Here is a 26,560-nt window from a genome sequence, read left to right as displayed (position 1 = left end):
ATCCCTCTCTAAATTTTGGGTCATTCCCTCTATTTCTCCTCCTTTGAAATCCGCTCTCTCCATCTTTTCTTCCCCATTTACCTTTGTATCACCATAATTTACCGTTCTCCTGGCCCCACTTCCATTTTCCTTGATATCATTTGCAGCCTGGCTTCCCCACTTCCTTTCCTCTGGCCTCCCCTCCATCATACTTGTTGATTTTAACATCCCTATTGATAATCCTACTGACCCCACCTTCATCAAGCGCCTTGCCCTTTTTTCCTCCTTTAACCTCTCTCAGTGGACCTCATCCTCCACCCACTGTCTTGGCCACTGCCTCAAACTTGTTTTAACTCATCTATGTACTGTCTCTGACTTCTCTAATTCCTCCTTCCCTCTCTCTGACCGCTAGCTCCTCTCCTTCACTCTGTCGTCCCTGAACCCCCACCCCCAGCTAAATTCACCAGCACTAGACGCAACCTTGATGCTCTGGACCTTACCTCTATCTCCTCTTTTCTTATAACTCTTCTCTCCCCTCTTCCTTATAAAAAGAAAGAAAAACAAAGAACTGAGATTGTCACACCTGTATCACATCATAAAATTATAATTACAAATCATCACTAATACGTGATATATAAAAATAATTCAAAAGATTCAATAAAAACATACACAATTTAATAAGAATTGCATACATTTCAAATAACAGTATTAATATTAATCAATAATTGCTAAATTAATACCAGAATAGCAGCAACATTTTCATTCCAATGTTCAAAACAGGTAGTAATTTGTCCATAAATTAGTATTACTATTGCCCTACCAGACTGGAGTTAGTAATTGAAAATAAAAAACAGTAATATGACCACTTCAAAATGCTTTTGGATTTCGTCTCTTAAAATGTTAGTATTGTATTTTATATTGTCCACCGTGTAATAATCCCTTTTAGGGAAATAATTATTCAGGGTGGGGATAACTCAGAGTTTCATAACTGTGTTCCAGCCACCAGTGAGAGAAACTAGGGTGGATGAATTATTGAGATACACGCACTTTGAGGGTCTCAATCGCAAGAATCAATCATACGTATATTAATTAATCCGATAGTAAGGACTCACCCAGATTGTGAAGAATTAGGTTGAATAATCGCACCGCTTATGTGTTTCTCTCGTACTAAATAGGCTCACTATCAGTATCCAATCGGAATTCTTTTTTGCTGCGCACCATGAAATATGTCCGGACAAAACTTGGATAGTATCAAATAGGTTCCTCCCATAAAAATGAAGAAATAAAGAAAAACAGTTCCAAAGGCCAGAAAGTGGAAACTATAATGTCACTGCCTAAAACTCCAGTTTCAAAGTCTTGTTGTTGGATCCCTAATTTGAGAGAATGTATCAAAGGGACGTGTTTTATCTGCTTAATTCAGACTTTCTCAAGCTGTATAACCTGCTCTCTAGGGGCCTGATTCATTAAGGATCTTAAATGAAGAGGTATCTTATTTCAGTCTCCTGGACAAAACCATGTTACAATGCAAGGGGTGCAAACTAGTTTTCTGTTTTGCACATAAGTTAAATACTGACTGTTTTTTCATGTAGCACACAAATATCAACTTTAAATTTCAGTGTACAAATAAGCTATCAAGTATTATCAAGTGCTACATGAAAAACAGTCATTATTTAACTTATGTGCAAAACAGAAAACTAATTTGCACCCCTTGCATTGTAACATGGTTTTGTCCAGGAGACTGAAATAAGATACCTCTTCATTTAAGATCCTTAATGAATCAGGCCCTAGATATCCATCTTTAAATAGGGGAAACCAGCAAGTGTTAAGCAATCAAATTCATATGTTTGTAATTTGCATAATAACAATTTAAAATTCATCACATTATATGTATAACTTTCTCCCCTCTTCCTACCCTGACTTGATTTGACCAGGCAGCCTCTGTCTACAACCTCTTCCTCACCACTGTTCTGTCCGCTATTGTCATCTGCTACCCCAACTATGGCATTTTAAATTTACCCGCTTCCTTCAAAAGTGCACTCTGAACACCCCTGGAGGAAATCTCGCTCCCTAGATGATTTCCTTAACTTTAAGTTGACTCCTCCTACAGTTCTGTGCATTCCCTTGACAAACAATCCTTCTTTAAGTCCGACATTTCTTCTCAGTCCTCCAATCCCCACCGCCTCTTTGCCATGTTCAACTCTCTCCTCTCTCTGCCCCCATCCCGCTCTCCCCCTCTGCAACAACCAACTCTGATGCTTTTTTGGCTCTACATCGGGTGTTGAAGTCCAGTCTCATTCTTTCTTCTTCCCCATGTACCTGCCTACTGGATTCCATCCCTTCTCACTTCTTCAATCCCTCTCCCACACTGCCTGCCACCACCTTGCACGTCTCTTCAAACTGTCACTCTCCACTGGCATTGTCCCCTCTTCCTTCAAACATGCCCTTATCTTCCCCATTCTTAAGAAACCCAACCTTGATCCCACCTCTCACAAACTCACCACCCCATATCTCTTCTCCCCTACTAGAGCGAATTGTTTGCAACTGCCTCACCAGTCACCTCCTGGTTAACCCCCTCCTCAATCCCCTCCGATCTGGATTCTACCCCCTCTAGTCTACTGAAACTGCCTTTGCCAAAGTTACTAATGACCTCCTCTCGGTTAAATCCAGGGGTCACTTTTCCCTGCTCATTATCTTGGACATCTGTGTGGCCTTCAACACCATGGACCACCCCCTCATTCTGCAGACCCTTCTTTCTCTCGGCCTCTCTGGCACTGTCCTCACATGGTTCACCTCATACCTTACTGACCTCTCAATTTCTGTTTCCACTCCCTTCTCGTCAACCCCCTCCACCCTCCCCATTGAAATCCCTCATGGCTTTGTTCTTGGCCCTCATCTTTCCTCACTGTATACTACCTCCCTGGCTGATCTAATCTCTTAATTTGGTCTCCAGTATTACCTCTACTCCAATGACATGCAATTCTACCTCTCTTTTCCTGACCTTTTCTCTCCTCCTCTCTCGTGTTTCTGACTGCCTTTCCACCATCTCCTCCTGGATGTCTTCATGTTTTTCTCAAAATCAACATTGCTAAAGCTGATCTCATTCTCTTCCCTTCTTCTAAATCTTCATTCAACCTTGATCTCTCCATCAGCATTAATAACACCACCATCTCTGCTGTTCTCCAAATCTGTTGTCACCCTTGCCTCTTCCCTCTCTTTTGCCCCCCACATTCAATTTCCTGCCCAATCCAAAAAAATTATCCATACACTCATCATTTCCCATCTTGATTACTGTAACATTCTCCTCGCTTGCCTCCCCTACTTCCATCTCGCCCCTTTGCTCTATTCTCAATGCGGCTGCGAGACTACTCTTTCTTCAACACCTCTCCAACTCTGCCTCACCTCTCACCTCTCACCTCATTCCAAGCTAGAATTCAAGATTTCTCCCATGCTGTCACCCTCCACTGGTACAACCTTCCTCGCTCCATCTGTCTGTCACCTAATCTAAGTACTTCAAACAGGCTCTCAAAACCCATCCTTGTGCTTCTGACTTCTCCTGTTTGGGCGCCTTTTGCGCTTGATCACCTCCACTGACTCATCTCGTGCTTCTGTCTGTTTCCCCTCCCTTTAGTATGTAAGCTCTTATGGGGAGGGCTCTTTTCCCTTCTGTCTCAATACCTGTAACTATAGTAGTGGTATTACCGAAGCCCAAAAGCTCAGTAAATATCCAACGAGTAGTCACACGTTTGCCAAGTCGGCACCCAAGCGGTTAGTCAGACTTTTGCAAAGTTGGTATACAAGCAGGTAGTCACAGATGCAAGGAAGTGGAGCAAGTAGCAGGAGCTGAGCATGCAGAATACTCAAGCACATGTCTAAACCAGGAAGTCTCTATTATAGGCCCAAACAGGAAACAAGATCCAAGATGGTTTCTCCTTGGTGCCATTTTGACCATCTTGGATAGTCTTGGTTTTACTTGTTTTGCTCTGTACTGTTGTACCCTATATGGTCTACTCTTTGTATTGTATTCTGTATGGCACTATGGAAATCTTGTGGTGCCGTATAAATAAAGCATGATAATAATAATTGTAATGGTTGCATTATATACTGTGTAATCGGTTTTATGTATACTGTGTTCACTTATTGCTTGATTTTGAATATTTGCTGTACCTATACAGGTCCCAACATTCCAGGATATATATGAAAATCCAGTATCGGGTTGTGAAAGTTGCAGTAACAGGTAGGTGAGAGCAACACAGTTTTAATACAAGTGTCATGTCTAAAGAGGTGAAGCCATGCCTCGTGTTTACCTTGCCTCCACAATGTGGCCACACCCCATTTGCCCTTTGGCAGTGCCACAACCCTTTTCCTGCTCATCTATGGAGGCGGAGGAAGCCCAAAAAGTTGCTAAACTGGTGCCCTAAAATCTTCTTGGCAGCCCTGATGAAAACCTATGAATCTGAAAGATTCAGTGTACAATGAGAGGAGGCAGAAGGCTGATTCTATATCGACCTTCAGTATTATTGGCCCCTCACCAAAATTCATCACTGGACTCAAGGCAAGCTCAAAGGTCTGGTAAGCCATTCTGGAAAAAAAGATTGTTGAGTCAGGCGAAATTTACCGGGAGCCTTTTTAGACACAACACCAATGGGAAAATGACCAGCCTGCCTAAAGGGAGGCAAGGGAAGAGTCCACATATATGGCCTAACTCAACTTCTTTCTGTATTTTATCTGCTAGAATGTGCAGGTGACACTACCCATAACCCCCCTGGCTTCACTTTAAGGACAACCTCACTGCCTCATCAACAATATACAATAAACAATATACATATTTATAATGAGCTACAATGTCCCCTTATCCACATGTAATTAGACAATGCAGTTGTTCTTTTGTTGAACTGGGGAACAAAAGCAAGGGTTATAAAAAGTACATGCTATAATTAACATTTTGTGACAAACGAGGGACAGGCTGGTTAGAATGACATGAATACCTCATTTCACTGCAAATGCGATGGAGAAAGAAGCCTTACTTAAGAGGAGCTCCCTATGCCCTTCTACTGGTACGGGAGGGGCCTGTTCACAGGTGCATTCCTTGGCAGTGTGTCGACCTCCAAAGCTCAAGCGAGCTTGTATGTATTTGCACAGTGTGCTATGAACACACTGGGAATTGATAAATGTGAAATAATTGTTTCCGTCGAGAAAGGGCGAGTCTGTTTGCCCTGGTGTAGGGGCTTTGCGAGATGCAGTCACATGTCCCGACATGTTAGCTTGCTGTATTGCCATCCAAATCTCGACATCTTTGTATCTGACTGGAATGCTAGCCACCCCACTCATTTTTCTATAAAACTCCTGTTCGTAAGCCATCCAAAACATTATCCTCACCATTAGTGTACATATCATGGATCGTCTGCAAATACTTCCTGGTGCTCACTGGGCCTGGTTTCTAGATATGGTATGCTAAAGCCACAAGGCCTGACATCCAGTTAGTGTAAGATCGGATAGCTTCCTCACCAAAGCCGCCCTTCATCCTGGCCTGCACTTCTTCTTACTGACCTCAGTAATTAATAGAAAATAAAAAGAGGTTTGTTCAAGGTGGTACACAAAATTCTCCCTTATTTTATTTTTTATATTAAACATTTTAGGATTAAAAATTAATCTATATTTATTATTCCTTAAAATGAATGCAATATAATACAGTGAAATTTAAAAAAAGCAAGTGCAAGTAGTTGAAACAAAAATGTGAGTTTAAAATTGCTGGGTGCACTGAAATTAGTTCCTGTAGATGTTGAGGTTTTTATTTTGAAGATATTAAGGCAGGAAAATGAGGAAAGATGGATTAGTCTCTAGGGATTTGTGTTCCTTTCTATGTAATAAACAACTTTCCTTATAATGATATTGGGTCCTGCCAGCTTGTTCCTTCACTTTAAGATATAGCTGCTACTCATATTTTTCTTTTGAGATTAATTTTCAATCTAGTTCATTTAAGATTAGCTAGTAGTATAAAGATGTATCCATTTGTATCTCTATATTAGATCTTGTCTTCTGAGAGCTGTATGTCTACAACCGCTCTGTGATAGGGAATGTTTTGCTGACTACCTCCTTAATTCTCCATTCTAACTTAATAGGAATTATAGGCTTAATAGGAATTTTATTGACTTAACCTCCAGTTACATTATGTGCCCGCTTTAATCTTCTAATACCGCTTATTATTTTTTAAAGGAAGCTCAAGTGTAGCCAGCAAAAACGCCAATTCGCGTTTCACTAGGCTAATGGCTCTATCAAGGTTTTTGTCTAGGGAGGGGAGCTACATTAAGGGTTTGGTCACATAACTCATTTTTGAATTTTAACATTGGCAAAAATACTAGAATGCATTGTGCTCAATTACAAGTATTTATAAATATACATAAACATTATTTTTGCTTTTCTAGCTAGTTCAAAATGTACACTAATTAAAAACATGGAAATTTAATATCTTTTACTACTGTATATATTTTTCTTGCAGTTACAACTAAATAGGTCCCCTTCTTAGCAGATAGATGTATATAATTTGTTTCACTGTAAACGAGCTACAATAATAGTATGTGTCTTTAGCTTTTAAGTATAGACATGGCAAAAAATTGGCATATTTACAGTGGACAAATGAAGGAAGTAATTATCATCAAAATAATTAACAGCACCAAGTGTAAGAGCAGGACTTATGGTTTCAGGTGTTAAATAACTGACCACAGTAGAATCCAACAGCAGCATTAAACACAGTCCATCTCACTGGGCATATTGGACATGTTTGATGGGCATGAAATGGACGTCTGATGGGCATGAAAAGGGTAGGTGTTGGGGGTATGTGGCAAGGTTTGTGTGACATGTGGTGAGATCTTGGGGATTATAGGGGTATGGGAGGAGGTCTGAGAGGCATTTTACGGGCATGTTGGGAGATATTAGTGTCATAAGTTTTGAAATACAAGAACGTTATAAGGGCTTGTGTGATTCTGAATGCATGTGCATGCATTTTGTTTTCATGTCTGCATTTATTTTGTCTGCCTTGCATGTCTTTGTATTATGCACGACGTATGGCTATTAAATAATGAGACTGATTAAATAACTCACCTTTATTTATTGGTATTGCAAATTTAATGTTTATCCCCTTCAATATACTCCCCATTTGCACTAATACATCGCTGAAGTCTTGTTGTCCACTGGTAAAAGGCAAGGAGCAAATCAATGTATGTCACTTGTTTCAACATATCTGCCGCTTTCTTCTTTACAGCATCAAGTGACTAAAAATGTGTCCCTTTCATCATCATCATCATCATCTATTTATATAGCACCACTAAATCCACAGCGCTGTACAGAGAACTCATTCATATCAGTCCCTGCCCCATTGGAGCTTACAGTCTAAATTCCCTAATATAGACACACACTCACACACAGACAGACAGAGAGGGAGAGTTCGAGAGACTAGGGTCAATTTTGATAGCTGCCAATCAACCTACTAGTATGTTTTTGGAGTGTGGGAAGAAACCGGAGCACCCGGAGGAAACCCACGCAAACACAAGGAGAACATACAAACTCCACACAGATAAGGCCATGGTCAGGAATTGAACTCATGACCCCAGTGTTGTGAGACAGAAGTGCTAGCCACTAGGCCACTGTGCTGCCCCTTTCCTTTGTCCTTTTTAAGCACTGATTTAATTTTTGGGAAAAGATAAAAATTGCAAGGTGCTAAATCGGGCAAATATGGAGGATCTTCAAGTGTAGTAATGTGTTTTTCGGTCAAAAACTGCTGCACAGAAAGTGCTGTGTTAGCAGGCGCATTGTCCTGGTGAAGAAAAAAAAAACATTTTTCCACAGTTGCAGCCATTTTTTTCTGACTCTTTCTCTCAGCTTTTTCAAAGCTTCCTTATAATAATGCTGATTAACTGTTGTGCCTTCCGGAACCCATTCTTCCAAAATTACACCCTTGATTTCGAAAAAAATAATAAAAAATAATTGCTTTGAATTTTGACTTACTTTGACAAGCTTTTTTCATTCTTGGTGATGACGGTGTTTTCCAGTGTATTGACTGTTTTTTGGTTTCGGGATCATACTGGAAGATCCAGTTCCCATCACAAGTGATTACTTTATGAAACAGGTTTGGATCTGTGTCAAGTTGCTGCAGAATGTCAACACTACATTCCTTGCGACATTCTTTTTGCTCTGGTGTGAGAACCCTTGGAACCATCTTTGCACAAAGTTTCGTCATGTTAAGATCCTCACACAAAATTTTCCATACAGTGTCTTTGTCAATGTTCACAGATTCAGCTATCATTCGAACACTGAGGCAGCGGTCTTTTCGAACAATCTGAATGATTTTATCTACATTTTTTTCGGTTCTTCAAGTGCAAGCTCGTCCAGGGCATTCATCAACTTCGACATTCTCACGCCCCTCGCTAAATCTTTTGTGCCACTCAAACACACGCGCACGAGACAGGCAGTCACTCCCATAAGACGTAGTAAGCATTTGAAAACATTCTGTTGGTGTTTTGTGCAATTTTACTAAAAATTTGAAATTAACACTTTGTTCAACTTTTAAACTTAGCATTTTTTCGGCACTCTACAGAAAACACAACCAAACTAAATGGCGTCTCACAATCAACTGAACGTCATAGGGTGTGACAACTTGTCATGCAGTTTCAGACAGGTTCATGGTTACTACATATGCAGTTATAACCAGTTCTGACTGCTTTCTTTACCAGGTGGAATCACAGTCTCGTTATTTAACAGACATACCTCATATGTCCTGTTTCCCTATTGTAAGGCACAGCAGAGCACTGTGGCGCCTTATAAATCTATGATAATAATCACATTTGAAATGAAGGGTAATTCCCAGACTTTCTGAAGGTTGGTGGGCTTAACTTGATCCTTGAAGCATATCATCTTAACTCTCACTGTTCTAAATTAAAGCTCACTTGTATTTGTAAATATGTATGGTTGGATTTAATATAGCAAATGGAAGACACTTGCTTGAATGTGGAAATATCTTTAAAAAAATCATAGACCAATAAAAGACAGTTTTTCTTAAAATGTGTATCTTTACTAACATTACTGAAAGGTTGTGGTACACATTAGAAATGTAATTTTGTTTGAAATGTGATATATTATACTATCAGTTACATCTTCAGTAAAATGTGATTTGAGAAATGATGTAATCAGAAAATATATATTTTAATTGAATGAACAGAAAATTACTTTGGATATGATAAAACTGTTATATGTAATCTGAAGAATTTATCCTTTTCAAAATGTTCTGCTGCAGATTATCTAAAATGCCAGGAAAATTAAATATTAAAGAAATTATCTGTTTTGCTTAGTAAAATATTTTGTACTTTTGGAAAATAGTGTGAGGATTGATATTATCCATGTAAACTTGATTAACCTCTGTTTAAGATGGTGGTGATGTAAAAAAAAAGCTTCAACATGAGCTATTTAATATTTCTTAAATATTGCCTGAGGAATACAATGCAAAGAGTTTGCCAGATGTTTTTTCAGTCTAATGTAATACAAACAAGCTAAATAAATATCATATTGAAATGCATTATGTTGATTAGTAACATCAAAATTGCAATATAACTAATATATTAATAGTAATTATCCCCCTGCCTCTGCATAATATTGTATCTTATATATATCCATTGTTAAAGAAATTCTCCTTATTTACCTTGTGACTGTCTTTATTTTAAGAGTGATCTAAGTTGGAGGGGTTAATAAGAAATCTTGCATGTGGAGTGATATTTTCAGGCATTTCTCTAGTCATGTATTCCGTTTTGAAGGTAAATTAGAATACATCAGTAACTTTAAATCTTAAAAAATAGGTAAAAAATATGTACTGTTAAGAAAGATCATGATCCTAAACAATTTCATATGGCAATATATATTGAATACTCCTGATTGTCCCAATTACTAGAACAAGGATAACATGTTAACCTACTTATAGCAACACAATTCATCATCATCATCATCATCATTTATTTATATAGCGAAAACATATTCCGTAGCGCTTTACAATTGGGGACAAACATAGTAAACTAATAAACAAACTGGGTAAAAGAGACAAAGATAAGCAGAAACAACTCGCAAAATCAGTAATTTAATAAAAAGGGACTATCTGTGCATTACAAATGTATGCTAAAACTTTACTGTACCTACTCCAGAACAGTGAGATTATGTAGTAGCACCATGCACTATGATAATAATCTTTGCTCATTGTTTGATCATATTTTATAGAGATGTGGACAAATAAGAGCAAAGCTATCATAACCATAATTGTCGGTAATGCACAAATTAACAAAGCACAGAAAGCTAGTAAAGCACATTGCGGCTAATTAAATAGTTTAACATGCACCTATAGGAGGTATATATCTGTACGCAGCCACTTTGTCCTTCATTGCAGGTCATTTTGTGCACATTATACATAGACTTCACACACAATATTTATTGAATTGAACTATATGCACTGGGACCGGTGAGTATAAATGATATCTATGTACAAGCACATTAAATTGATGTTGCACTATAAATTAATATTATATGTTCATGGCTTGATACTTTTTAATCTTTTTTCATTTCTTATTTATACATTCCTTTTTAATCACTGTAATACATTTTAGATTGCCCTGGTCTTTTGTCCTTTAGAGATTATCACAACTTTTCTAAGTCTAATAAAAGTAATAGTTTGAAACACTTGCTAAACTATTTTAAAGAATCTTTGTCAAGATGGCAAGATAATTTGGCATTTGGAAGTACAGTATGCAGTAAATAATGAAAGAATTGTCAGTTGAATAGCAACATCAGTGACAGAGGGTGTTAAAGTAAAATCCCTCAAGGAACCATCTGTTTCTGTTTTGTGGCATTTAATTAATGGAAAGCTGCATGAATGCAAACTGACTGATATTGTCCATTCTGTTTGTTAAAAAAGAAAAACCCTCAGGTATGGAGATTATTTTCTACTGATGTATAGATGCCAGATTCTCTGTGGTAGATGGCAAGAGAGTAACATACTTTGCTAAAATTACAGTACAATAGTCACTCTAATGTTGCTATATATTATAATATCTAAAGTAAACATAAGATACTAATTTTTTTAAATTGGGACCACCCATCTACTGTGACAAGGTGACCTTATTTAGAAGGGTACTTAACAATTGATTTCTGTTACAGAGTATATATCTCTCTGTTGCATCTGCCTACAGGTTATAGGTAATGAGGGTTGGAAGTCGATTGGGGGAGGGGGACACAAAGGCAAAAGCCCCCGTCAGTAGTTTCTGGTGCCCTGCTCCTTTCTTCCTCCTTCTCACTGACTGTCGAGGGTGATGTCATCATCATGTCCCGACGCTGTCAGAGAATAGCTGCGCTGAGAGGAGCAGCTGCCAGAACTGACATGTGATTTATGATTCTAACTAGCTGAGGTACTCAGCATTGTGCAGGTTTAAATCTTCAAATTATTAAGTTATCAATGAGTTGGAAGCTGTCAACATTTTAAAAATAATTAGCAGCTTAGCTCACATCCATGAGGTAGCTGCCCGATGCCATTTTTGTTTTTATCTTAAATATCATCCCAATTCATTCAGCGGAAGGCCCAGAACAGGCTACCTGGGTAAAAGTTCTGGTCAGCGTACACCAACAGAAGGTCTGACCAGGACCTCAATGCCCTAATATGTCTTCTGGGATCCAAGGTTACCAGACTGTGAAGTTTTCATCCAAATCTGTTCAGTAGAAAGCTCAGAACAGACTCTGGCTCAAAGTTCTGACCAGCGTACACCAATGGAAGGTTTGACCAGAACCCTAACACCCCTAAAACTTGGCCAGGATCCAACTGGACCACCTAGCATTGGTTTCATCCCAGTTGGTGTATGGGGTGTCCAAATGCATAACCAGATAGACAAACAAACCAAACACATCCATTAGAAGGCCGAGAACAGGCTCAAAGTTCTGCCTAGCATATTCCAATGGGAGGTCTTAACAGGACCCTAACTGCCCTAAAACCTGACCATGATCCAACTGGGCCACCTTGCATTGGTTTTATCCTAATTGGTGAAGGGGTCCAGAAGGCATAACCGGACAGACAAACAAACTAAATTCATCCAATGGAAGGCCCAGAACAGGCTCCCCAGACCAAGTTCTTGCCAGCATACACAACGCAAGGTTCAACTGGGTCCCTGACCCTCCTAAAATCTGGCCAGGATCCAACTGGACCACCTTGCTTTGGTTTCGTACGAATTGGTGTAGGTGAGTCCAAATGCATGAATGGACAAACAATCCAAATCCATCAATGAAAAGGCTGCCCGCGCCAAAGTTCTGGGCAGCATACACCAACTGGAGGTCCGATTAGGACCTCAACCTCCTTGTATGTCTTCTGGGATCTAATGTCATTCATTAGTCTGTGAAGTTTTCATCCCAATGAACTCCCCTAAAACCTAGCTTGTATCCAACTCGACCACCTCACATTGGTTTCATCCCAATTGGTGCAGGGGTGTCAAAGATATACGCCAGATATATATATATATACATATATATATATATATATATATATATATATATATATATATATATATCTATATCTCTATAATGTAAAAGCCTAGCGGCATGTGTTAGTCTGTGTGTGAAAAAAAACCAAAACAAGCTGCAGCACCACCTGCTGGGCGGAGTTATACACTGACCTACTAAATTCTTAGCATTATCTAATATATAAAAGTAAACGCCTAGCGGCGTGTGTTAGTGTGTGTGTGTGTATGTGTGTGTGTGTGGAAAAAACTATTTTCTCAGAAAGGGCTCATCCAATTAACCTGAAATTTGGTATACTGACATTATTTGACAAAAAAATTAGAATAATGAAGTCAGTTAACTTCCATCATCCCCCCTCCCCCCCCCCCCTCCCCGTGGGAGGGGTAGTAAAGGCTAAATTTACAAGTTGAGGGCTCAAACTCATTTTTGTGAGGTAATTTTACCTCATGAACACACATTAAAAAGGGCGCTTGCATCGGGAAGTAACTCTCTTCCCCTGAGGAGGCCTGGGCTAGGCCCAAATGCATGACAAGAACCTTTTTAAGACCTTAAGTAGCTTGATTTGATTAGAATGCATGAGTATCATGCACGGGTTAATTTGTGTGTGTATATATATGTGTTGTAATGTGTTTAGGCCCTATTTTGCCAAATGTTTGTTACTACGTGATATTTTTATGGAAAGCCATAGCCTGTCTCTGACTTTAAACTTGATAAAATGCCTTTGCTGCTGATTAGTAAATCATTTAAAATGTGAAATAGAATTTTCCAAATAAGCATGTAATTTTTTTCTATACATGCTTAAATCAATGAGTTGAGTGATGGACCCCAAAGACATCAGAGGTCCACAGAGAAGAAAAAAAAGCCTTTGGGTGATATCTGTAAACAAGACAAGAATACCACCACCTCAAAACAAGTATTAAAAACAAATTTTGTCCAAAGCAGACACTCTGAACAATCTTCTTGCAGAGCCAAAGCATAACACATTAGGAATTGCTCCAGGAATTGATTAGTTAATTTGGTTTGCAGTTGGTATGCAAATGATACTGAGCCATTCCCATGAAGTAAATCATGCCTTGCTGCTGTGCTGCTCCCTTTTAAAGGCAAGTTGCCCCTCTGTGGTGTTCTTGGTTTTTTGCAACTTGGAAAATATTATTAGGTACCTTGTTGCTGATTGGAACTTTGGAGACTGGGGCTGACATACACTCCTCTTCCCTGATTGGTGCTTCTCCAAACTGGCACCATATTCCTAGTTAACTATGCAGACACCTAGGTGTGAAGACTCCAAGATTGTCTGCTATGCTAAGAAGATGATGGTACAGGGATGAGTCACTTTTGATTAATTAGGGACAAGTAATGTCCTAGAGATGAGCATTTGGTGTGGAGTTTCATTGCTCTCTAACCATAGGCAGATCTAGACTTTTCTTTTAGGGGGTTTCAGTTTATCAATTAATCTCAACTCCCCCCCACTCTCCAGTCCTTACTCCTCCCATCTCCAGTCTCAAATCCTTCCCCTCTCCAGTCTAGACTCCTGCAGGCACTGTGCCCTACAAAACTATGGGCCCTACAAATTAATGTATTTTAGGATACAAGTCGGTCAAGTTGTTTGCTTTATTTTAAGTACAACAAGAGCGATAAATAACAAACATGTCTGCCCCATCATCACACTGTTACCCCTTCATAACACTGCACCACTTCAACACACTGTGCCCCTTCACCACACTGTGCCTCCTTCATACTGTACCCCTTTCATCCCACTGGGCCCTCTTATCACACAGAGCCATCTTATCAGACTGTGCCCCTTTTCACACTGTGCACCTTCATCACACTATGCCTTTTTTACACTGTGTCCCCGTATCACACTGTGCCCCCTTATTGTTAGCAGAGGATTGATAGCAGTGAAGAGAAGTTCACACATGCTCAGAATATTTCAGTAGCCGGGCAGTAATAAATGTCAAAGGAATCAGACCTACGCACTCCCACTTTTTTGTAACTGTCTATAGCTATAGCAAAGTTTACTAATTCACAGTTTAAGCTAGACTCAACATTTTAGACAGAAGTGTTGACTCTGATAATGAAATTAAATGTCCAGATATTGATGAAGCATAAGTCATTTACTGCAATAGAGTATGCAAACAACAAAAGATAGCAAATTGTACATATATAGCAATGCAAAGTATTTTTAATCCTCCACACATCTCTACTTAGTAACCATATAAGGAACAAACAATTCACTGTCCAATCTAACACAGTTAAATGGGAGGTTTGCAGTTCTAAAACAGATGTCTCTCACTCAGAGTTATATTATACACAGACAACGGAACAGCTGATCCCAAAACTGTCACAATATTAATCCTTACGTAGTTTTCTCATTCTCAACTTTGGCAATATTTGCATTAATGACAACAATAACAAATATTTGCAAGCGTTTCATTTAAGAAGAAAAACAATAATCAACAATATTGGTTTTTTTTTGAACATACATAGATACATAAGATATTTCTATCGATTTTGATATGCAATGTTCCATGTTATCTTTCATCATCATACATGCTGTTCTTGCAAAGCTTTTCTTAGTTTTAGAATTTCAGTCTTGGTAGAAATTCAATTTCTGCCTATGGTCTACCAAATTAGAGACACATAACATTACTAGCTTAAAAAGCAAAATACTACTAACCCACCTACTATGACTGCAAGACCGATAAGTATTATTTCCTTTATATTTTCACCAATATTCCCAAACCACCCAAATACAGTCCAACTTTCAGAATTCCTTAATCATCCATGTATATCCTCTATTTTCTGAATGCATTGTTCAATTGCTTCATGAGAGTCTCATATGTAAATGCAACATTATTGACCTATTAGAGCACAAACACCTCCCTTTGAAGCTACTACAAAATCTAAGGCTTATTTTGGAAGGTTACTTTCCTTACCTGTCTTAATTCTTCATTTAAAAAACTTACAGGTTTCATTGGCTTTTTTATCAAGGATTATGCTAATGTATTTTGAGGCATAAGTATAGTGCCTACCATAGGGAATATTCCAGATCAGGCCATTTCATTTTAAGTGAAAAAATCCTCTTCCCTCTTTTTCCTTTAATTTCTAAAATCACCCTCTGGAATCTTGGTTAATATCCTTATTGCTGGAATCATGATGCCTACAATACAATTTCCTGAATATCCTTATGGAATCCACTTATATGTCCTATAGTCACACAAATAATACATTCCCTCTGGTAATATATATGACTGAAGTTAGCAAGTGGTCTATATTTTGAAGGAAATGCCATGTCAATTTTGTCCAATCTTAGGTTTTTACTGTCCCCTTGTCTATACTTTGTTGTATACCTAGTCAGTTATGTTCTCCTTTCACAAACCACAGTAACATTTCCTCCAAAAGAACTATTGTAAAACAAAGTACAATTAGATAAATCAACTCCCCATCCAAAACCCTCTGGGCTTGATTCATTAAGGAAAGCAAAGCAAAAAAATGAGTAACTTTGCAACTTGGCAAAACCATGTTGCATTGGAAGAGGAGCTAAATTTAAAACGTGGGGACAGATTTATAGTTTGGAAAGGGCATGTACTAGATCAACTTTAAATTTCAGTGTAAATATAAAGCTGTCAAGTATATGTGTGCTATATGAAAAATAGCCAGTATTTAACTTATGTGCAAAATAACAAACTAAAATGTGCCCCTTGCAAAGCAACATGGTTTTGTCCAGGAGAATATTTACTCATATTCTTGCCTTACTTTCCTTAATGAATCCGGCCCTCTATGTCTATTCTGTCTGAGCGGTACAAGTAACATGACTCAGGGGTTGTTATGCTCAGTGGAGTCCCCCAGTCTGTATTAGCATGGCAAGTCTAACAGCCTCCCAGGTTTTCACCAAGAACTGCCGCAAGGCAGCATGGGCATGGCTGCTGAGAAACTGCAAGTCTAAGAGAATATATATAGCGAAGGATGGGCGCAAATGGGGAAAGGGTAAAGACACACAGGGATTAAGTGGTAAATAGAAAATCAGTCCCAAAGTCAGTATGAATATCAATCTTCTAATTCCACCTATGTCGATATTCCAGATGGTGGACTTTCATCAATGCAACCCTTTTTATTTCATATAGTCCTTGAATCATATGCCAACTTGCTTCAAAAAGCACCACCACGATATACTGTTAATCCTCTTAAAATCTTGTTCCTCTCCTCATCACAGTGCACATAGGGAGAGAACAGAGAGAAAACTCATGGTGTTGTACGTTTATCTATTTATTCGATGTAAGAGCTTTTTGCTCAATTAGTACATATACAGAAGAGACAAAATCTGATGAAAAATCAGCTAAGGCAGCAGTCTTAGCAGCTTGGTCTGCAGCATGATTGCAAAGACTAATGGGATCTCGAAAGCTTGTATGTGCTTGAGATTTAACACCTATAGCCTTTGGTAAGTGAATCACATTGAATAGATGTACAATGTACTGAAAAACTTTGATGTGTTCCTCCAGAAGTTTTAAAATCTCTGAGTTTCCAGAGTTCACAATTGTCATGAACTACTCCAAAAGTATAGTGAGAATCAGTATAAATGTTGACAATTTGGTTTACACCTAACATGCAAGATTTATGATAGCTAAAAGCTCAGCTATTTATCAGAAGTCAGTCTGGGAATGATTTGTGCTTCTATTACCAACCCATTTAGGGTAACCATGGCATAGCCAGCATGCAAAACACTGAATCATCTTGAAAGCTAGATCCATCCACACAATATTCCAAATAAGCATTTAGAAGAGGCATGTCAGATAAGTCAGGATGCAGTTTGGTGACAGTATAAACCACCTGAAGACAATCATGGTCTACTGTGTGTGTGTATAACCTTATTCTGGTGTAGAGAGCAGTGCAGCTGGGTAAAGGGTGGTGCTACACAGTATTTTAATATATGCAAGCACCAAAAGTGAAATTTCATACTTCATTAATCTAGATGTGTGGCTTTCTTTGTCAGCAAAGTGGACACAGCATGAGGTCCCTGTAGAATCAATGGGCTACCTAATACGAGATCAGATGATTTTTCAACAAAAAAAGCACCTGCTGCCATCGATTGTAAACAATCTGGCAATCCCATGGCTACATTGTATGGTTTAAAGACATAGTATGTTACAGTGCACTGTTTACCTCCATGCTGTTATGTTCGTACCACTGCTGCATATCCTTTGAACGAATGTACAAAAAAAATGTATGAATGTGACAAAACAACATGAATGATTTCTTATGCTCTGGAAATCCCAATGCAGGTGCAGAAACAAGATCACATTTAATGTGTGTAAATGCCTGCAGTCTCTCGTGTGTAAAATTTAACGGTTCAGGCTCAGTAGAAGGTAACATCTCCATCGAGTGATGTACAGTCCTAGCATAGTCAGCAAGTCATTAATGACTATAGCCAGTCATCCCCAAAAATGTAAGCAATTTAGACTTACCTTTGAGTAACAGGGCTTGCATTATAGCTGACGTGTGTGTGAGTAATAGACCTTTGTCCTTATAAAATATCCTGGCCTAAATACAGAACCTTAGAAAACCATAGCTGTAACTTGAACACCTTATGCCTATTGATGCAAGATGGTTCAGCAGTAAAATGGTGTCTTTCTAACCTGTATCGAGATCAGGGAATGCTGCAAGTAAATCATCCACATATTGAACCAGGATGGATTAAAAATCTGAAGGAAGCAAATCTAATTCTCTTTTTAAAGCTGTGTTATAAATGTAATGGCTGTCTCAGAACCCCTGGGGTAAACTTGTCCATGTGTATTGCTGACCCTCATATTGAAAGGCAAACAATTACTGAGAATCAATGTGACTAGAAATAGAATAGAAAGCAGAGTAAATGTTAATGACAGAAAAACATGTAGCAGTTGAAGGGATATATGCAAGTATAGTAGCAGGATTGGAGACCACATGAAATTATGGCATGACACATTTGTTTGTGGCTCTTAGATCTTGTATAAATCTCCATGTATTTTTAACTGGTTTCTTAATTGAATGTATTGGGGTGTTAACAGGACTGGATGTAGCTATATTCACCTCCTGCTGTCAGGGGAATATGACGGTCATAATGCCCTACACTGCATCTGGTTTTAGTGTATATTGACGGTGTCTAGGCAGTCATTTACTCTCATCCAATATTACTTTCATGGGATCGATAACTATCTTACCAACATCATTTGGGCCTGTGGTCCACAAAGAAGTAGGAACATCGGCAACGGTTCTTTATATAAATACACTGTGGAGACAGAGAGCTAGACAACACATTGCATAAATCATTCGCACAGGTTTCAGGAATTTGTAAAAACTCTCCATCTGGAGGGCAATATGTTGTTGTTCCTGGTTTGCATAGCAAAGAAATAGCCGTAAGATTAATAGGAGTAGAAGCTGACAACAGAAACCTTTGTTTAACTGACAGTGGACCTATATTGACTTTTAGAGGTTTAGAATGTACAAAATCTTCCACTTCCCCTGAAACTTCTACAGTTGCTACGTGCTCACTTGTAAAAGGTAGATCTGAAAAAGTTCAGCTGACCAAACAGGACATGTAGTTGCAGAGTCCACAAGGCAGGGAACAGTCCACCCTGCTATACTGCAGAATGTGACTGGCTCTTTTTGAGCAGCTGTTCTAAGTTTGATCAGGGGATAGATAGCAAAAGGAAAAGCTGTGAGAGCTGTGTCATTGCCGTCTACTTCTTTCTCACATCCTTGCGAGGAGAAATCACTGGGGATGGGTGGAATATTTTTAATGTTAGTTTCTAGTATGTTGTCATGCCATTGTGGCTGTCTTGCAAAAGGAGGTTTCGGATACTGGTGATGTATTTGCTTTGAACATTAATTTTGAAAATGTTCCTCCTGTCTGCAAGTATAACACTGTTTCCTCATGGATAATGGGTAGTTATTTCTATAACCTTGATATTCTCCTCTTCGTCTACCCCTCCCCTGCATTCTCTCTTGTTCTAGCTGAAAGAGACATAAATGGTTTCTGTTTCTTTGCAGCTTGTGTTTGTTGCATGTGCTTGCTGGCAGTAGTTCGTATATCTGAAATATCAGAATACCCTTCCCATCCTACTTTAATGATTTTCAATTTTCCCTCGATTTCATACTTGCCAACTCTTAGCATTAGCTTTACAGGAGGTCCGAGGGGCAGGTGGGCGTACTGGGGCGGGTCTCAGAGAATCGTGTCATTGGCCCTGCCCCCTAAACGGTCATAGCCATTTCTGACCTATGAAAGCAGGGGGCGGAGCCATGATGACACAAAAAATCCATCACTAAGCCCCACCCCCTCAGCCTGGCCTTGCTTAATACAGTATCACCAGGAGGTGGTGTTACTGGCCCTTTGAAGTTACACAGATTGTAAATCTTTTGCTTCTGAAATGGTTTCAATGTGGTCTCTAATAATTACATAAGATCATTGTAAGTAGGGTTAAAACATGCAATATACAAATCAAATTTACATTTTCATTCCTTATGATCACTTTTCACATTAAAAAGAGCTTCTGTCAGAGCAAGTAACTCTGTAGTTGTCCAGGGTACATACATGCTATACTGTTAGACCATTTCAGGATCACCTGGAGTGGACCTTAACAGTACATAAAGGTTTCTGAAGTATTGGGCTATTTTACCCCATGTCCACTCTTACGTCTCCCATGTTTACACCTCCTTGTTTGGAGACTGGGGCAAGGAATCACAGGTGTTGCTAAATTTAATATAGTTACTCGAGCTAAATCAGATGATGCAAGCATAACAATGTCAGGTATTTGAATGTGTTGAGGAGTGGACAATGTGCTAGGTGAATAGAATATGAGCTGATGTGTGTGAATCCCTGTTTGTTGCTGGGACACATATGGTGGAGGTAATCTAAATATTATAGCATGAAAGAGTTCCTCATGAGTAGAAGTGTGTACGTTTTTTGGGCCTAATACAGATATTGTAAAGCTTGTGTTGTAACACAGGGAGCAGAGGGTGGGTCTGCCTGAACCAGGGGTGTTTGCAAAATATGTGTAATGTTATTTATCTGTTTTTTTCTATTACTATCAGTAATATAAAAAAACAATGGTTCATTATTGTTGCTAATTTCATGCCATTTCATAACATATTTAAGACATTTTTCACCATATAAAGTGCACATTACTTCCCCAGGGCAGCCATCTAGTAGGGTGGACAGAATTATATTAGTATTTTGTCCAATTTTAACAATCCAGATACAATCAAAGACATGGTCTGAGTCTATTCAATTTCCTGCAACACTAATTCCGAAGTGCTGTACAGAGAACACACTCATATCAGTCCCTGCCTTATTGGAGCTTACAATCTAAATTCCCTAACATACACGCACATAGACTAGGGTCAATTTGATAGCAGCCAATTAACCTACCAGTATGTTTTTGGAGTGTTGAAGGAAACCAGAGCACCTGGAGGAAACCAATGCAAAAACAGGGAGAACATACAAACTCTACACAGATAAGGCCATGGTTGGGAATTGAACTCATGACCCCTGCGCTTTGAGGCAGAAGTGCTAACCACTGAGCCACCATGCTGTCCATCCTGCAACTTGTTTAAATGTCTCCTGATTTACACAATATTCACATCAGAGAAAACGTTTATTGAAGTCAATTCAATTTCTCGCAACATGTTTTAATGTCTCCTGATATCTTTTAAGCCCTGAGTTCAAATCATGGAAAATCCTCAGGTTATTTTTTTTTTCTACTACCGTTAAGAACTCTTAGGAACTAGTATGAAGGTTTTTAATTTTGCCAAACCAAGGACCTATTACAGTTGAAGAGCCGGGATTTAGGTGAGTAATAAAGAGGGTGAATGAGAGTAGTGTAGGGGTGCCTTTATTCCAAATAAAATCATTTTTACACTTGGTGCACTACATGTCCCAGCGGGCCCTGGGTGCCAAGGCATTCTGTCTTCCCCAAGTGCTAGCATGCTTTGGCAACCTGGGCATGCTGGGACCTGTAGTGCATCAGGGACAAAATGGATTCATACACTTAAACAATTAATATTACCCCACGCCCCGTGCCCCAAGAGTGTGGGAAGAGCCCTAATGCTATCATTAGAGGGCTAGTTATTATATGAATGACAAGCAGTTTAATCACAATTAGTTTGATTCCAGTAACTATTTAGCAATGCTGAAGCTGCATAATGTTAAATAGCTCCCTTGTATCAAAGTTATCACACATTTTTATAATTGGTTCCTTGTACATACTACACTGCTATATAATTTATCTTTTCAAGGGATGAATTATTTGAAATAACTTGAATTGAAGTACAAAGATGTGTGGACATTATGGTTCTATGCACTAATTTCACGATTTATCAGATGAGCACATTATACACTTTTTACATATTTAAACTTAATTACAGTACAGACTATATTACATCCTCTTTCTTTCTCGTCCATATTATGCCTTACATTAGAGAATTGCAGAAGTGACCAGCTGCCTCTTAAGTTCCTACCAGCAGTTTCTAATTCAATATATCTATACATTTTTATTTTTTCAAAATATATTTACAAGCAGCAGTTTTTTTCTGTGAGCACATAGCATAAAACCTGCCATGACTATTTGTAATTACTGTTATGATATGATACACTTTTTTCTCTGCTATTTAGTAATAGACATTAATGGGCTTTAATATCTTGTGATAAGTGCTGCAACACACAGGGCTAGATTTACTAAACTGCGGGTTTGAAAAAGTGGAGATGTTGCCTATAGCAACCAATCAGATTCTGGTTATCATTTATTTAGTACATTCTACAAAATGACAGCTAGAATCTGATTGGTTGCTATAGGCAACATCTCCACTTTTTCAAACCCGCAGTTTAGTAAATATACCTCACAGTTTGTTTTAAATGACCATGCGCCGTTGGTATGTACATGGAAGCATGTTTTGAAGAATTTCTAAATTTCTTGTTTGTTTATTTATTTATTGAAATAAAGTATGCTCATTATTATATACACAATGTAAACCACAATTAAAAGTTTACTCTGCTACTTCTAACATCATTGGAGGAGGATATATTTATTAGACTGTAAATGGATAACAATAGTAAAAGTATATTTATTTTATTTATGAAACTCATTCAGAAATAAGCACATTAGTTAAGACTCCAAGAAGAATCTCGGCAATATATTATAAAAAATGATAAAATTAATGTTTAATAAAGATATGACAAAATGTTACCATTCTTGTTTAACCCATCAAACAAAAAGTATTTTCATTTGGAATATCCAATATAAATCTCCTTGACAGAGTAATTTAAATCTATCTTGTACTTGCTGACTAATGTGAAAACTACCTATTACTGGCATACAATTAGGGTCAAACTTGTGTTAAATCATTACAGGCTGTGAAAGATTGTAATTTTTATACATAGAAAAACCTTTTCTCATTTCTTTAGGAATGATGTCCTTCTAAAAGTTATCAATGCACAAACATCTCCTCTACATTAAACTAATAACAAAATCACACTGCACAATACTTCAAGATATTTTGGAAAAATCTGCATTATATTTTTTAATGTAGCTGTTCAAATAAATTAATAATTAGATGCAATTTTCATTTCTATCTGTATTAGGATTTTCAGACCCTTTTTCAAATTGTGATGAGCTTTACACAGATATAATTTTTTCCTTTTGTATTTTCTTTCCTCTGCTCCTTTCATATGATAGGGTATGGTCAAACTTTGATTTGTAAGCAATATACATTATATAATGTCGGAGTATTTTGTTTTCTGCCTGTTATCTAGTGGCTTTAAAATACGTATTTTTACCAGCATAAAAAAACTATTAAACAGGAATGGGAAAGGTACTCATTGGTTCCAATAACTCCATAAGCACTAGTATTTGCATTTGTGGTCAGGAGAAATGACATTGCTGTGCATTTTTCAGATGCTGCCTGCTCCATTTTTTAGCATTCACCGCAAGCAAATGCATAGTGTTCAATGGAGTGTCATAGATTGATCACCACGGCCGCAAGTTCTCATTACTCAGCATGCCAAACATGATCGCCATTTTTATTTCATATGGAATGAGAGAGTGCTACATTTTCTCCAGTTGTGAGTGATTTGGCACATGATATATGTCCAACGACTTTTCAAAGTGTGCTTTGGGGGCACAAAAAAGTAGTCTATGATTGACAGCCTAGGGGCAAGCCCAGCAATACTCTCAACAGGGATTTTTATCTCATCCAGAAGAAAGTATTCCTAGGAGAGGACCACAAGATGTGATTGAAGCTGCCTATCTGGTCACGCTCTCTACAACACATTTCAGAACAATTTGGGCAGGTTTTATGAAGGCGTGCAGGGACTAGATACCATCTGGTGAGAATTTTATAAGACTTCTCTTTTATGACTACATTGATTGAACGCTGAAGATTCTTGCGAGGATTCTGTCCCAAGTCTCCTCCACAAAGTATATCCCCAAGTCAATTTATCTTGGGTTGTTGTTATTGTGCAAGGACTGAGTTGTAGGGGAGACAGATGGCATCTTTGCAATTGGGGTTGTTTGTACATGTGCATTTAAATTGAGAGAGCCACATTGGGGTGCAACTTTAAGTGAGGATTGGACAAACTTTCGTATTTGAAGAAATTGCTGAAAATTTTATTGGATACTTTTCTTGTATGTCTGAAAATTGTTAGCCAAATCACCCACAATGTGGTCAATGTGTGTGATACCTGCAGCCTTCCACTCTGAATGCATACAAGCATTTTGAGAGGTTGACACCAGATCAGAACAAGCGACGAAGGGTGGTTAAACCAACGGAAACTTTGAGTTTAGCCTGTGTCCTAATTAATTTAATAATAAATACAGTTTACAAATGGAATACACTCAAATTAATTTAAATTATATTATCATCATCAACATGTATTTATATAGCACTTGCGAATTGAGTAGCGCTTTACAATTGTGAACACACACATTAATAAAACAGTACTGGGTAAAACAAAGAGACCGAAAGGTAAGAAGGGCATGCTCCCAAGCTTATAATCTATGAGACAATGGGAGTTTGATACATAAGGTTAAGTGCTACATATTGCATATTGATCCAGCCACAATACAGAGGTAAAATGTATATAATAGTTAAATTAAAGAAATTTCATTTTTAATTTAAATATATTTCTAAAATGTAATACATTTAACAAATTGATATTTATTTACTAAATTTGTTGGAATAATTGTATGTATTAATTATGTGTTAAGAAAGTAGGGAATATATTACAATAGGTGACTTGAAAACTCATATTATGGGCCTTTCCTATTTGTCACTTCACACCCTGGTACTGATTTTTTTTTTAGAAATAAGCCTTAATTTCATGATTCCACATTTATTATTATTATTATCTTTAATTTATAAGGCGCCACAAAGGGTCCGTTGCGCCGTACATGACATATACAGAAAACAGTAACCCATGACACTACATGATACATAAAGAACAAAATATGAAGAACAGATATATATATATATATATATATATATATATATATATATATATATATATATACACACACACACGTAACATGGTAATGCAAATCAAATTATTTCTGGGACAATGAGTGAAAGTGATGGTAGAAACCAGTGAGAAGTAGGCCGAAGCTTAAGAAAACAGGACTAGAGAAGCAGGCAAAGAGGTACAGAGGGTGATGGAATAGCAGAGGAAGCACACAAGGAAAGAGGGCCCTGTTCCTGAAAGCTTGGATCCTAAAGAAAAGGAGGAGACACAAATAGGGTTGTACTAACTGGGGGAGAGAGCTGGGACAAAGGAGTTCGAGGAGAACTGATAGACTTGAATAAAGAAATGAGTCTTAAGGGCACGGTTGAAAACTTTGAGAGTAGATACTAACCTGATGAAACGTGGAAGATCATTCCACAGCTGGGGAGCAGCCCGGGCAAAGTCCTGGAGACGGGAGTGGGAATAGGTGATCAGTGAATTAGTGAGGCGGCGGTCACTGGCAGAGCAGAGGGGGCAGTTAGGAGTGTAGGTAAAGATGAAATTGGAGATGTAGGGTTAAGAGGATTGATTAAGAGCTTTAAAGGTGAGAGTGAGGAGTTTAAATTTAATTCTGTAGGCCATGGGGAACCAATGTAGTGACTGTTGGAGGGAGACAGCAGAGATAGAGCGGTGGGAGAGCAAAATGAGGAGGACAGCAGCATTGGGGATAGACTTAAGAGGGTAAAGGTGAGAATCAGGTAGTCCAGAGAGAACGAGGTTACAGTAGTCAAGGCGAGAGATTACAAGCAAGTGAACAACGGTTTTTGTGGCTTCCGTGGTGAGAAAGGGGCGCATCTTGGATATGTTCTGAAGGTGAAAGTAGCAGGATTTTGACAGGGACAGAATGTGAGGTTTGAAGGAGAGGGAGGAATCACGGATGACCCAAAGGCATCAGACTTGAGGGACAGAAACAAGGGTAGTGTTATCTACTATTGGAAGTAATGTGCCTTACTTAAAACAAATCTGGGAGTTACCCAATGAGCTTTAATTTTCAACCACCCAAACATATATGACATAGTATGAGGCTTCTTAAAATTCAGGAGCCAGGAAGATGGGATTTAATGACAATAAGTGAAAATGTGTTAGATAATAGTTTCACCAAGTGAGTCCAACATTCTGAGGCAGTGAACATGTTAGTATTGCGATGTCTGTATTTTCTACTTCAAATATAGTATATATGGATATAGTAGAACATGATCTTAACTTTGACACAACTTCTCTGTTTATAACCAGAATAACCTTGTTGAAAAAATAATGTAAGCTGATGAAAATCCAAAGTCTGGAAAAGCTTAACTTACAAAATTAACATATAAATACCTCATAGTCCTTAAAATAAAAGGAAATCATATCTCAACTTCATCTTTCTCTGATTTCTGTTTGCTATCTTGCACAATCATAGTAAGTGAGTACATAGAAAGTACAGTGATGACAACTGTGTAGTAGACATATAACTTAGCTGGAAGCTAGACAAATATACAGTTGAGTGGAAAGCTTTTTGATCATTTTATCTTACACTACACCTGTATAGGT

The sequence above is a fragment of the Mixophyes fleayi genome, chromosome 2, assembly GCF_038048845.1.
Source record: "Mixophyes fleayi isolate aMixFle1 chromosome 2, aMixFle1.hap1, whole genome shotgun sequence".
Classification (NCBI taxonomy): domain Eukaryota; kingdom Metazoa; phylum Chordata; class Amphibia; order Anura; family Limnodynastidae; genus Mixophyes; species Mixophyes fleayi.
Note: the sequence above shows the minus strand (reverse complement) of the source record.